Source organism: Chenopodium album, chromosome 1 (genome assembly GCF_948465745.1).
Source record: "Chenopodium album chromosome 1, dcCheAlbu1.1, whole genome shotgun sequence".
Lineage (NCBI taxonomy): Eukaryota > Viridiplantae > Streptophyta > Magnoliopsida > Caryophyllales > Amaranthaceae > Chenopodium > Chenopodium album.
The window spans coordinates 90,582,029-90,598,209 of NC_137834.1; the positions used below are offsets into that span (position 1 = coordinate 90,582,029).

The window sequence follows — 16,181 nt, forward strand, 5'->3', positions numbered from 1 at the left end:
CATGCTAAGTCCATAATAACCACTCATAATTCATAATAAGTTAATCAAGCTTTCATATTCCATTGTACTATAATTATTTTAAAACTGCTCTTATTAATTAACAATATGATTATATTTATAGAATTTTTTGTTTGAAGAAGGTCATAGAACTTAATTAATTGAATGTGTAAAATTAGAATGAGTCGTTAGTATGTTGAAAATCTTCAAATATAATTCATAATTTTAGTTTGACAAAATGTATAAATATTCATTAGGGAGTAACATTTAACACTCATATTATGTAAACAAATGCATAAAATTTTTCTTTCAAAAAAAAAAACAAAAAAAAACAAATGCATAGAATTCGCATTACAAGAATACATTACGAATAAATCAATTAATCAAAGAAGTGAGAAAGGACTTTCCTCAAAAAAAAAAAAAAAAAAAAAAAAAAAAAAAAAAAAAGGGTGAGAAAGGAAGTAAAAATAAAGAAAAAAGAAAAGGAGTTGACAAAAAGGAAGAGTAATTGTTAAGTAAAGTAAAAGAATAATTCTTTCTCTCTCCTCTTCCATTGTCCATTCCCTTCCCACGGTTGTTTATGGACTATATATAAGACTACCTGCCCTTCACCACTCACTACTACTCTCATAAAACAAACCATTAACCAATTTAACAACTTTCTTCATTCTTCTCTTTCTCAAATCCTTAAATTTCTTCAATCTTAACTTGAAATACTTACAAATTTAGCATGGCTACTGCTTTAGATTTCTACAACAATAATACCAACAAACCTCTTCTTTTGAATCCTTTAAAAGAAGAACAAATCAAACTCCAACAAACACCCTCAAATTCATCTCTGTTTTACAATTCATATCCTTTAAACAACAACATTTACTTGTTTAATCAAGAGTTTAATCAAATGGGTATTCCTCAAAACCCTTCAATTCAGCTTCCTCCTTCTTCAAGTTCTAATTATAGAACCAATCATCTTCTTTCTCCTAAGCCAACTTTGATGAAACAAAACAAATCCACAAAATTATACAGGGGTGTAAGACAAAGACATTGGGGAAAATGGGTTGCGGAGATCAGATTGCCTAAGAACCGAACTCGGCTTTGGCTCGGAACATTCGAAACAGCCGAAGAAGCTGCCTTAGCTTACGACAATGCGGCATATAAGCTTCGAGGAGAGTTTGCTCGTCTAAACTTCCCTCATATTAAGCATCATGGAGCTTATGTAACCACCCAATTTGGTCATTATAAGCCACTTCATTCTACTGTGAATGCTAAACTTGAAGCTATTTGTCAAAGTTTGGATATTTCCTTAAAACAGGGGAAAACAGAGGAACCCTGTTTTTCCCCTGTTTCTTCCTCTGTTTCTTACCAAATTGAAGAGAATGCTTTAATAAGTTCTTCTCAAGTTTTGGTTCCTAAAGCCGAGGTTTTACCTGTGGTTTCAGATGATTCATCTACGAATTCGTGTTCACCGGAATCCGGCGTTACGTTCATTGATTTTACTGAATCTTCTTGGGATGAATTTAATAGTTTTTCATTGAACAAGTTTCCTTCCTTTGAGATTGATTGGGCTAATATTTGATTCTTGCCTTTGATTCTTAGTTCTGCAAATTGGGTTTTTGTGACATTTGCAGGGGTGGCAAGTTGTTAATATTGTTTTTATCATGTCATATTGTCAATACACTGTATTAGGATCTTACTTTAAAGTTTGGTTGGGTAGAAATTTTTAATCTGCTTAATCAAAGATAAGTTAGGGTTTCATGCTTTTTCATTTTTAGTTCTTGGAAGGCTCCTTTAGTTTCATATTGTAAGTTATTTACTTTATATTAGTACAAATGTTATAATGTACATCATGTGTTTTGTTAAATAATGTTTTCATTGTGCTAGCTTTTAAAATTATAACGCGTTTTTTGTGCGACTGATCACATCATGTAACCATTTGTAAAAAGAATAAAGTAACTCTTTTAACATTGGTCGAATAACTCTGTAATATTGATAAAATAATCTTGTAGCACCAACCGAGTAATTCCTATAACACTAACGAAGTAACACCTATGATGGCTTGCCACATATAAGAATTTATGTTAAAATTACACCAATTTTCTTTTATGAGTTTATTTAATAGGCCACAACATTTTTTTTTTCTCGGGTAATGATAATATTTGGTCATACCGTAATACTATTTTAATTTATTTAACAAATTTATAATGCACTTAAATTTATATATTTGATGACCAAAGGATTAAAATTGACATATACATAAAACATAATTTTGAAATTCTATTACAAAATATGATCAAGACTTATAGATCTATAAAGTCACAATAATGTCGGAGATTTCGAAATTCAGTGTTGAAAACTCAATACTCACTTACATACCTTCAATCATATAGTTTATGAAGAATGTGTACATGATCAGCTAAATTGCCTGCTTAAAGGCGAGGTTGTTGGTTTAAACCACCCGAATAGCTTTATGGGAACTTGTTGGATCCATAAAAAGTATCTCAACCTCTCTTTTCAGGGCTAAAAAAGTCTAAAGTTTTCAAAATTAAACTTTATAATCCATTGTTTTAAACCTTTTAAAAAAACTTAATATTAAGATCATAAAAGTTAGTTTGAAACTTATTTTGTTTAAAATAAGACAAAGTAAACAAGGTCTTACATTAATCAGCTTTCTTGAACGTATCACTATTAGAACCCAACAAATAGCTTTTTTATTGGATCAAATCCGAAGTTATTTGTCAAGACTAATTTACGAGACACCCTATAAATTACCAACATGTCTAATTTGTCTATTCACCATATGAAAAAATATATGGAGTACTAGAGTATATCATAATATCAACCACGATGTTGGACAAATTAAATGTAATTCAGCATATTTTATTACCCTAAACAATTAAATGCGGATGGGTATACACTCATACATGGATAAGTGAAGTGAAGTGAATTGAACCTTTCTAAAACATGCAATTCAACATACTAACATGCTCGTGCAGTCGTGCTAATATTTATAGCAAAGGGGGATGTCCCTATGGCATCTGTGTAAACTGTGAAGCCCAATGCCCTTTAAATCTTTAATTACACAATTTTCAAGCATACAATTATACAATACGATCAATGAATAACAACAATAACATACGGCTTCACAGTTGAAGACAGAAATAGAATAATAATTTATGTAATGCTACCTTTTTAAAATCAGCAACTTGAAAGTATGGAGATATGACAACGTTTGACTCTTTTTTTAAAGAAGTCTTTCTACTTTATCAACATAGATTTGTAAACTTTTGCCAAAGAAGGCAAACGATTAATGAGTATAAAAATCTTCTAAGAGTTGTAGTGGATTGAATTAAACATGTATTTGCGAATTGCGATCATTTAGAGGGGGGGGGGGTGGTTGAGGGATTAATAACATCAAAAAATAGATAATTTTTCTAATTAAAATAAACGGCTATGTAATATTTTCCTAGTAACATGAACAAAGTAGAAAGGTACAACCGCGCCAAAGAGTAGAAACCATCTAATAATGAGTTGCATACAGTCAACTAGTCAAGTATCCGAATGGAGCTGAACATACTACCTCCGTTACAGGTTATGTGCAACAATTTGACATAAAACAGAGAGGAAAAATGTCTAATCGTTGCACATAACCTGTAACGGAGGTAGTACATGAAATGGGTGTTGTTACCCATCTCTTGTAGTCTTGCGGACGTTGTAGTAGGACAATAACTTGCTCAGTGCTCACGTTAAAGAATTAGAAAGAATGTAAAATATACATATACATATATATATATACATATATATATATATATATATATATATATATATATATATATACCATTACAATGGGCTCATAAATCTAAGATAAATAAAGCCAAAATCCATGTGAGAGATACAAATGAGCATGATTGTAACAAAACACAATTAAATCAGAGAACGGTTATTCAATGCATCATGCATTCATGCTTCAGATTTTGAACTACATCCAAAACCCTTACTTCTAGGGGACCCTACACCATATCAACTTAAAATCCATTCAAACTGATGAATCTTCAAAAAAAAAATAAAAAAAATAAAAAAATAAAAAATAAAATAATAAATAAATCTTTCTGGCTTCTAAATTGTAAAGTCCGTTATTGTGTTACTCTCTATTTTAAATTATGTGTAACAATTGATTTCAAAGAGTGTACGATTTTATATTTTTGAGAATAAAAAACCAAAATATAAATGAAAAGATATCCAACAATAGCTTATATGATACAGTAATATACAAAATTTTACTTCGAAAAGTCATCAATGCCTTAATTTGGGGTAGAGTAGGTACGATTTTTAATATATTTCACTTTTTATAATACTATTTTAAGTACATATACTCCATCCGTCTCATAATAATTAACACGTTTTTAACTTTTTTCACTATTTACAAATTAATTTTGACTATAATTTTTTATTAACATAATATCAAAAATATGTTGCTAGATAGGTATTGACTATATATATATATAATTTCATTGATATTTAATTATATAAAATAAGGTCAAACTAATACATCACCATGTGTGTAAAGTTTGATTGTGTCTTATTCTAAGATAGAGGGAGTGCTATATAGTACACACACTACACAATATACATACTTCGTATTTTCAAGTTAATATTTAGTATTCAGTTTATGCAACCCAACTCTAACAACTTTATGATTGAGTTTATCATTTACAAAGTATCATTTTACATAAATAATTATGCATGTCTGTCCCCTGATTGAGTTTGTTAAATATACGTGACAATAACATTAATTTTTAACATCTATCCCTCATTTTTTTCCCATTAAGCTAGCATTTTATCATTTTATGTTTTCTCTTTAGCTGAAATTCTTGAAACATATATCATGTAATACTATTTTTGGTATTAGGAAAACAAATTCTTTTTTTAATACTTTGTATTTCGTAGTCTATTTTGCTATCTTATTAAACCTTCAAACTTATTTTACTATACAGTGGTCACATCCTTTCTTACTAAAATTGTTTGGAGAGAATTTTTAAGAATTCAATTATTAAAAAATCATATCTTATTATGTCATAAACTATTATAAAGGTCTAGATACATACAATGACCATTACTTTGGAACATGAGGTGTTTTAAAATAATTTTTCTTGGGTGAAAAATTCGTACTTTATACTTAGCTTGTCGTCTTCTTAAACACAAAAACAAAATTTGATGCTGTGATGACGATCAAAAGCTAAGAAACTAGGTCATATGAATATGAATAGGGCAAAAGCATGAACTTAATTATTCTTCTATGAGATTAAATACAACTATATAATAAAATTATAATTCATTAATAATAGGGTAAAGTTTGGAAGTTGTAAAAGTCAAAAGAATCCGAGATGGAAATTTCCACTTTACAGGTCATGCTGATGTGGCTCTCTTTGTCATTAAATTATGCTAAGCATCTCATCTTTCCATTTTAATTAATTAATTAATTGTAGCATGTAATTAGATGATAACATTTACAATGACAAAGCTCTCAACTTCTTCATTTTCAAATATTTAATATTACTTGGAGCTCACGTAACTAGTCATTCGCCAATTAGATTAACTCAAATTATATAGACATAGCAGTCATCTGATCTCTAATACTGTTATACTACAAGTTGGTATCCTGTTTGTAGACTTGTTGTCATCATTGTTAAAATAGTAATTAAGAGTATAGACAACTAGTTAGTACACTCGTGTCATAATTTAAATTGTCAAATTTCTTATTTAAGGTGTCCATTACACGTATTGCAAGAGTTATTAAGTCATACGGATTAGCAAATTTAGGCATTATATAGATCTTATTTTGCAATTATACTGCATTTATGTCAAAATGATATTAACATACTTTTGTATTGTTTGCACAATTGTATACTTTTGTATTGTTTGCACAATTGTAGCTTTTATCGGAGAAAGGTGAGTAAGGGCTTGTTTGATTTCTTTGTTTGCACAATTGTATGTGTAGCGTTTATCGGAGAAAGGTGAGTAAGGGCCTATTTGATCTCTTCAACTTATTTTCAGTTCAATTCAATTCAGCTCCAAATTTCCTTCTCTCATAAAATAATTAGTTCAGTTCAGTTCGATTCGATCAATAAATCAGAACATGTCTTAAGTGTAAGAAAAAATGTATTGGTAAATAATTAAGAGACATTATATAAAAATATGTGAATATAATACGGTAAAATGGCTAATACTTCCTTCATTCTTTTTTTTATTGCACCATAAGGGATTTCACGCTTGCCAATGCATTACTTTAGCTATCAATATATTCAATTATACTTTTGTAAAAATTATAAAAATTTGATATTTGAAAAGTAGAGTTCGATACGAATCTAACTAGATCCCACATGACTATATTTTTCCTAATGTATAAATCACAAATGATGGTCAAAGAAGATTAAGTTAATAGTGTAAAAGTCCTAATGGTGCAATAAAATAAAAACAGAGGAAGTACTATTATTAAAAAAATAATAAAAAAAAAAAAAAAGAAAAAAGAAAAAAAGAATGAAGAATAAGGCTCTATGACAGCTACGTACGTTAGAAACATTAAAACATGGATCAAAATGACAAACTCCGTACTTGTTAGCAATTTAGCATACATATGTTTTATTTCCCTCCATCTATAATGGGCTTTTTATGACATATTACAGCTTGAATGGGCCCTATAAACAGAATATGGGCTCTCATGTTTCTGAACAGTATCCAGAATGGGCTCTAATATTACTAACCCACATACGAAGTACATAAGTCCAAACAAAAAGCCTATTTTAATTTGTGTGCGTAGCTACGCTTTCCTTTGGGCTTTGGACAGGGTTTTTTACTTCTTGGAAATATATGGCATCCTCTATTCTTCTTTCAATATAGACAAACTTTTAAATAAAACGGATGTTCAGTAAATTACTGAACATCCGGTATAAAGTGACAATAAAATGTGCAAAAGTTATAATAAAATGCACAAAAGTTAACCTGACATATATAAAAGTTATTTATGCTTCATTGATAAATTTGACAAAAGTGACACTAAATTTGACAAAAGTGACACTAAATCTGACAAAAGTGTACCCAATGTTCAGTAAATTACTGAAAACCATAGAATAAGGAGTAAGAGAATAATTTTTGTTGTACAAGTTGAGGTTAGAAACTTATTTAAAAAAATAAATCAAAATTAATAAACACCATCTTCATTATAAGAATATAAGGTCAAATGTTGGTATTGTATTATAATGCTCTTACAAAAAAAAGACTTTCTCAGATAATATCATAACATAATAAGCAATTTACAGAGTAAAAGATTATCTGTTTATCTTAAAAAAACGAAGTTCCTAATATTATTCTTGTCAATTACACATGAAACTTTTTTTTTTTTTACGGACACTACACATGAAACTATGCATATTTCGTTTGTACAGCTTGTATGCACATTGATTTGTCCATTATGTGTCAAGTTAAGTTCTGCGCCTACGTCCACCATAATCATATGTGTTGCTGTTGCATAACAAGTTTTGGCATATTATTGCTCTTTTATCGTCAAAACTTAAGATTAGGTTGAAGGAGGAAAAAAAAAAAAAAAAAAGTTTTTGAGATAAAAGAAAAATGGGATATAAGTTATCCTTAATGATTAGCATTCAAAAAGTGATGCAATCAAGTAATGGATATCACATCAGCATCTCGGATCGATTTTCATGATTTCCACCTTTGAATATAACGATAATTAAGACATAACATAATAACTGCACAATTTGAATGAATATTTAGTAACGTGGCTAATCTTATCGTAAAAGCCAATACGTGGGATGTGGAAAACCATAATGCCAAATTGGAGATACTATACTCACGTCGGAAATTCCTTTTACTTGCATCACCAACTGTTTCTGTTATAATAGGTTAAATTTTACTTTAAAGATGTATGTTTATACCATTCCAAATTGTGATTCTATTTTTTTTATCTTCTAATTAATTTAAATGCTAAATAGTTATGCTTTTTCTTTAATTTGCTTATCTTCTAACAATTACTCTTGTTTTATTTGCTAAAAATGTAAGCTACTTTTTATTATTTCTAATCTTCATACTAATCTCAAGCACAATTATCAATTATGTAATTATGAATATCCCCTAGCTAACCCTTTTTTTTGTTTCTATGTTTGCTTTAATTTCAATCCCTTTCTTACTTTTTGGTTTATCCGATTGATAAGTGATGCTTAAAAGATAAATAATTAAAGAAACACATCTCTAATCTCATTTTATTTTTATTTTTAATAAAAAAACAATATCCTTAAAAGGCTAAAATGACAGAATGTGATAATAACGTAGAAGCTTTGAGATTGTTTATAAAAAAAAAAAAAAAAAAAAAAAAAAAAAAAAAAAAAAAAAAAAAAAAAAAAAGGTTGCCTGCGAGATATGTCAAGTAATAAAGTCAATGAAATAAAATCAATTACATAGGAGCTTACAAATTAAAGTTACAAACAGTGCTATGAAAACTATACTCTCTCGCAATCAAGATAAACGTATGTCTTGATCATATTTAATTAATCAGGAAATTTGTCAAACATTCTTGGTGGAGCACATCTTAAGAGAAAGTTACTTTTATTTAGGATCGTATTATATTTTGCACGTCTTAATAGCTTCTATTTGATCATTAATTTCTTTTACTTGATAAATAGAGATATTAATACCACCTTTTTTTGTAATACTCAGTTTCCTTTTAAAAAAAAAATATTAAATTATATACTGTTTCCGGTTCGTATTATATGCAACTTTGGAATTTATTATATCTCACAAATAATACACCAAAGTTGCATATAATATGAACCGGAGGTAGTATATTTTTTTAATTTCTCATAAATAATACTCCGTTTTCTTTTTCTTTTTCTTTTTTTTTTTTATTTTTTTTAATAATATATTTACTTCACTCACATCACTTATGACTTCTGTTAAAGGTTATGTACAAGTACAACTTTAATTTGAAAATATTTTATATTTCACAAATAATACCCTAAAGTTACACATAGCATTTAACGGAGGTAGTATTTTTTTATAAACTACTACCCCACTATCTCTTTTGAATAGTTTTCAATTTGCTAATAAATCTCTACTATATAATGGGAGCAAATTAAACAAAAAAAGTTGTTTGGTTGTTTCAAAAAACTCTTTATGGCATTTGGTTAAGAGTTGTTTGAAAAGGCTTTTATTTCAACCTTTTGACTATACTCTAAAATAGCTAATAACTACGAGTAACAGTTATTTATCAAACACTTATATAAATTAATTACAATTAGCTAGTAAATAAGGTTCATCATGCAAACAATTAACAATTTCAAATAAAAACAGTTGACAATTAATAACTAAAAGCTAATTGTCAAACATGGTCAACATATTACTCCATTTAACTGATCACCTTTTTAAAAAAATGTATCGATCAAACCAAATTGTACTTAAAAATAACGGATTGATTTTGGATTGACCTACCGAACAAAGAAAGAAGATCTAGAATTGAGCCATATACGGAGTAAGTAACTGGACACGGTCTTGTGAGAAAACATAATCAATTTCCCCTTGTATTAAGAGCAAGTTAACTACAACAAGAAGATCAAGAAAGCTAGTGAAAATGGGCAACAGATAACTGACTAAGGCCAACGTGGCTACATGGCCCACCAACAGTGAAGTTTGCCATGTTACAAAATATAAACCGTGGGCCGACGTCTTAGAAATTTGCCGACTATCAAAAGCAAAATTGAATTGGACGCGCAATAATCTTCTTTCTTTCTTTCTAATGTACCAAACACAAAAATGACTTGCTGCTCTTAAACTCGTTATTTGTCGGGTAGTTAACCAACTGTTTTTGACACTTTACTCTCATTGCTTATAGATATGCTTCCACCTCTAACATCCCAACTTTTATCACCTTTCACTTGAATAATGAGTATAACCCAATCTTGTCTATTATTTGCTACACTCTCTGCTTAACAGATGTACAATGCCCAACAAATTTGCCAAAAGACGCTTCTTACATACACCATGAGACGATACCTCCCTTATTACTCTGTCTTATCATAAACTCGTCTTTGTACTTTGGAGTTATATATAGATTATATACTCTATCCGCGTCTTTCTTTCGTTACAAGGTTTGTGTGTGGTAATATTATTAATTTTATTTTTGATTTTTTACATACTTTTGAAAATTGCATTTTCTAATAATTTTGATGTCTATCCTTTTATAATTATTTTTTTAAGTAGTGATCAAGATTTACGATGTACCCATAATTAAAAGTGATTTCCAGTCTGAAAAAAGTGAGAGTTGAGACAAATTTTAAAAATATATATTAGACTAAAAAGATCCTGGTCTAACCTAATAAAGTAGCAAGTCCGGCAATGGATTTGCTCGCATCAACTTGTTCCCGAAATAACAAGCTGATGAAATTGAACTCGCACATCTTTCAAAAGTATAAATATTACTCTCTGTCCCCTTTTATTTGCACCATAAACTCATTTAATGTTAGAGCTTTATGAATCATATAGTGCAAACATAAAAGAGCAAAAAGAGTAATTCAAATAACTAGTAATAAAAAAGGGAAAATAATACTCCAATTAGTACTATAATTATTACGTGTTTCATTCCAAGAAGCTTATTTAGCATATAGATAGTTCAATTTGAATTGCTTATTTTAACTATACTTAACTAAAAAATTCCAATCATATACATTCTAATAATTTTGTCGTGTGAACATGGTCTCTTCCGATACATTGAAGAATGCACCAATCACATACATATTTGATATTCCTCAAAATCCAAAACTGTCATATGAACATGTTCCCTTACCAAAACAATAACTTCTTATAAGGGAAAAGGAGAGAGAGAGAGAGACAGTAGTCCACACAGATAGGGGATTCCGCAGAAGAGGTAGACATGAAGATAGTCAATGACCAATATTTTGTGCATCTCCTCAACATGTATGGTCCATCTTCACCCTCACAAGCATACCATATAATAACGACAACTATTGGCACACCAAGCTAAGTATCCTCCAATTATTTATTACCAACTAGACTCCTTATATGACTTATATCTAGATTATAATAACTATTTATGGAGTAATTTTTTTTTCTACTTTTGAGTTTTTGAGTATTATTTATCACTATTTTGATAAATATTTTGGCAAGGTTTACTTAACTTATTTAGATCCCTCAATAGATTGCATGTGTTTATGATGAAGAACTTGACAATTATGAATACATAGTATATAAATAAATAAAAAATTAATTAATAATTTACATGTTTTAATTTATATATATATATATATATATATATATATATATATATATAATATATTGCAAGAGACGTAAGTTTTTGCTTTAAAATTAATAAGTGTTTCGGTATAATTTTAATTGTGAATACGTGTAATAATTATTAGTAGGAGTAGAAGTCATATACAAGTATATATTCATATATTTTATTTTCTTACCATACAAGTACATACATAAAATGTTCAAAAGAGAGTATACAAACAACGTTAAAGTTTAAATAATGCAAGTATATATCAAGAAACAGATCGGAAGAAGTTTGTAGGGCGAATTTAACTAGTTTAGAAACTTTGAAATGTTCCTTAATGAAATCCCATCAATTTATTTACTCATAAAGGAGTTGGTACGATGTAAAACGTTATTAGAAAATGGAATACTAGAGATCAATAAATTAAGGAAAATAATTAAGTAGGGCATGCAACTGAAAATTGACACGAGGCAAATGAACACATGTGGTGTCGGTGGGGGTCTACCATACAAGGCTCAATTAAGCTGATGATGCGTTCTTCTAGAAAACGACGATCGTTTTAATTAAAGGTTTAATTTGGGACAATGCATTTTCCCATCTTTTCGTTTGATGCCATAATAATATTAGACTCTAGGTGTTAGGTGTATGTAACTGAATTAACTAACTTTATACGTTAGGTGTATCATATGCTATTATTATTGTTTTCCCTAGAGAATCAATGCAAAGATCATATAATTATATGGAGTATAATTGAAGTTCCAGTCATGGGAGTCAAGTCCGCTGTACCTTTGAAAATGGTGGGTGCTTGTTTCTTGTTGGGTGGACGGACAACATTTCTTAGTATTCCCTAGCTCCCTTGTTCATGACGTAAATATTAATTTTCTCGCAAGATTTTCATATTAAGATCTGAAAAATTGTCTAGTCTAATTTTTAAAAAAGAAAGAAAAAAAAAAGAAGTCTATTCTAGTCTATCTATGAATTAAATTATCGAATTTCCATTTTAATTTCCAATTCAATTTTCAACAAGTGAACAACTTTATTACCTGATCTACGCCACTTATATTTTCTTTTTCATTAACTAACTACATCTAAAATTCACGTGAAAGTATAAAAAGGATCTAGCTATCAAATTAAAGTAATTAAAAGTCTATTGTAAATGCCCTTTGCTTTCTAGCTAGAGATTCCCTTACAAAATAATACTGCGGCTTAGAATAGATCAATTGCTCATATAATTGAAGTTATGCACTTATAATGTATGTACTACAAAGGATATTATGTGTGCCTTTATAATGTACCAAGGATATTCCTTATCAATTTTTATCTTTTCCTTTTATTATTTGCTATTTTTATCTCAAGTTAATTGAGAACCCATGCAATCCTTTGATACCAATAGTTTCATAAGGAGACTAAAACCGGTTACAATTAATTGATTGTAATAGAACTTACCAAGTTACAATATCTTATGCTTACAATCAAATAATCTAGCACTTTATCTTCCATGCATTCTTTAGTATTGGGTTTTATCATATCATATTTTGAATAATTCGGATGATTTTTCTGATTAAAACCTACAATCGTAACTTGACTACTATGCGGAAAAATTACATTAGTACGCGGGACATCATTATTGCAATTTGTTTACAAAATTGAAGAAAACATGACTTTAGGTATTTCTTTTTTCAAACATATATATATACTCCTCAAAGACAAACTATAAGAAACTACATGCTTAAAGCATCTTCCCTACAAAGACTACAAAACTATATAAATTGTAACCAAGCAATTAATAAATGATTAAACATAAAGAGAAGATCTTCAGATTCTCATAATTTTGTGGATTAATATAAAAGAAAGCAAAATAATTAAAAGTCTGAATAAGATACCTCGCTAGGAAAAATATATGGATCACTAATTGAGCGGGTGGCATGTGGAATTTTCTGAACGTGACGGCCACGTAATTTTATAATAGAGAATTACATGATACTTTTTCTGCTAAGAATCTATTAAACTAATATAGTACAAGTATATGTTAATATAAAATTACAATTTATATGATTGGAGGATCATGTTAATTATTTTACTGTTACCTTATTTAATATTTAAGTGTGTGTATTTCTCCCTCAGTCACTTACATTATTCATGTGACAGGATCCTTTGCTAGATTTGTAATCAAGATGATCGTTGATTAATAGTTAGTTTATAATATATATTTTAATGGTGGATTTATGGTCTCCATTCTTTTAGAAAGACAAGGGTTTAAATTTGTACGGAGTATAAGTTGATTAAGTTTCTAGCTTAAGAAAGGAAAAGATAATGGCATTAGCACTAATAATAAGGTACGTATTCCTACATAGATTTTGATTCCTTCTACAAACCTATGAAGATTTGGTTATTTGTATGAATAAATGTATCAATATTTATGATCATTTCTTTTTATAGGTATGGGTGATTGGGTGGTGTGAATGTGAGATGATCTGTACGTGTAATATATCATTTCTTTAATTTAATTAGCTTAGATTAATTATTATTGTACGTTATTCTTTTTGGTCTTCAGCTTAATTATTTTTGAAGCAAAATTGCATTGTAAATCAACAATTGCGCCATATTGGTTAAGGATTCCTTTGGAAAGGGTCTTGTTAACGTACGAGTTAACATTTTTGACAACATAATCGGATGGATAATAAAGTCATAAAGATATTCATCAAGGAGAGATTATCTATTATTAATCTATTACTACGATATAATTTTACCATCGTTGAATAATCAACTAGTTGTTACTTGTTACTCCATGTTAATATTGTCATTTTGAATGTTTTCCTAGTTTCTACTTTATCTTAACTTATTTATTTATTTAGTATCAAACTTGAAAGGGCTTAATTTGAGGATAAATAAAATTTTAAAGCTGTTTTAGTAATGGAACCACTCCAATATGCATGATTATTGGACCGATTTATCTAATGTTTTCATAGGTCATAGGCTCATAGCCATTTTCATATTTGTAATACAGTGGTGTAAGTGTAATAGGGTCAGAAAATTATAAATTTCAATAATAACTAGTGAGATTTGATTTAATTTATTTAAATTAATGTTGTAAAAGTATTAAATTAAAGTAATTCTTCTTGTCGTAATATGAGGAAAAACATCTACGAAACAGTAAGTATAGTAGCTTGACTGCTTGTTGGCTTGTTGGGGCGACAATGCCTGCTAACCTTAGCAACGAAGCAACTAACGTGGCTAGAGGTTACCTAGAGTAGCCTAGAGGACATACAAAATCACAAAGTCTAAAATTGAAGACATAATAAATTGTTATAAGGTGTAGAAAATTCCAATTGAGAGATGTGCATGCATCGATGCACGTATAAGTTTTAGTTACCTCGTTAGTTCAAAGTTATTAATTACTCCTTCAATTTTATCGACTCAGATCAGTAGTTAACAGTGTTCTTTTATCACGTTTGTCAATATATTATTCTAATAATTAATATTTCTAATTCTTGACATTGTAAAATTATAAAATATGAATATTAATAAAATATATATTGAGACGGTTCAAACTAGATCACACTTGACTATGTTTATCATAGCTATAAATCACAAAAGAATCAACTATCTAAAAATTGATAATATGGAAGAGATGAACTCTAGAATATCCAAAAGGATCTTACCACAGTAGCCGCCCTCTTAAATTGGCTGGCAATTAGTAAGTGATTAACGCCGAAAGTGGGATTAATATTCTAATGATGGCTCCTAATCAGAGGACAAGCTAGCATTCGTGATTCCTTGGAGGAGGCCTGTGCATATAAACCATAACATATAACCAACTTCAATAATTAACCAAAGATCATTATAATTATACCTTGTTTTAGGGTAGCTAGGCTAGCTAGCTAAAGGACAATTGCAACTTGCGGTTATGAGCCTTAATCTAATTATAATAATGTCAAATAGTACTAGTATAAGTAGTATTATGAAAAAAATATGGTCATAAAGTTGAGGTTTAGTACTAACTAGGTACCATATTACTTATTAATACTGTACTTAATTAACTTTATAATTATTGTTGCTACTTTAATCATGCTTTCACCACTATCTATCTACCCCCTAAACAGTAGACAATGTTGTATAAAAAGCAAGTTGTAAACATGGGAGGAGTCCATGATCTACAATAAGTCAATAATTATATATGTACCTTTGTTTGATTAGATTAAGATTGCCTTACAAATTTACAATACATCGTATGAACGAACATACTTTTATGAACAATTTGCTCCATTTAAGGACTTAATTAGTAATAGTTTAATGCCATTTGATACAATTTTATGAACATTTTTTCTTAAATATATATACAAGAAGTAGTATTTTATATAATAATGCCATTTTATTGATAATGTATATTATACTCTTAAAGTAAAAGTATTATAGATTAAATTGTTGATCGATTAGACAAGTAATGTGCTTGTATTTTGAAATATTTTCTATGGCAAGGAAATAACCGTAAATGTTTGTTTAAAATCTAATCTTTGTTCATAAACATTTTATAAATTACTTTTTCCATGCATGGTCATGAAAGCTACCAATTTTTTATTTTTTTTTTTAAGGAATGCAATTCTTTTTTTTTTTTTTTTTTTTTGAAGGAAATTCAAGCAAAGGTTGAGTTTCTTATCCTCTTGAAATCAACCTCTAAAAAATTCTACGAATAATAGTGTGCAGTGGCAATCTATGTCATAAGGTCAACGAATGTATTGTTTAAATTATTGAGGATGAATGAAGAAGACGTAAGAAAATAAAAAGTATTCAAGTATTTAAAACCGGATACTTGTTGATTATTTAGATTGACACTTTTTTTTTTCCTTTTGATGATAAAGTGATAATCTAGCTAAAGTTGGCGGAGTAA

General features: G+C 28.9%; 1 pseudogene; it reads left to right on the forward strand.

Moving 5' to 3' along the window:
* The first annotated feature begins 634 nt into the window (after positions 1 to 634).
* Positions 635 to 1,893, forward strand: LOC145626573 (ethylene-responsive transcription factor ERF060 pseudogene; annotated as a pseudogene).
* The last annotated feature ends 14,288 nt before the right edge of the window (positions 1,894 to 16,181 follow it).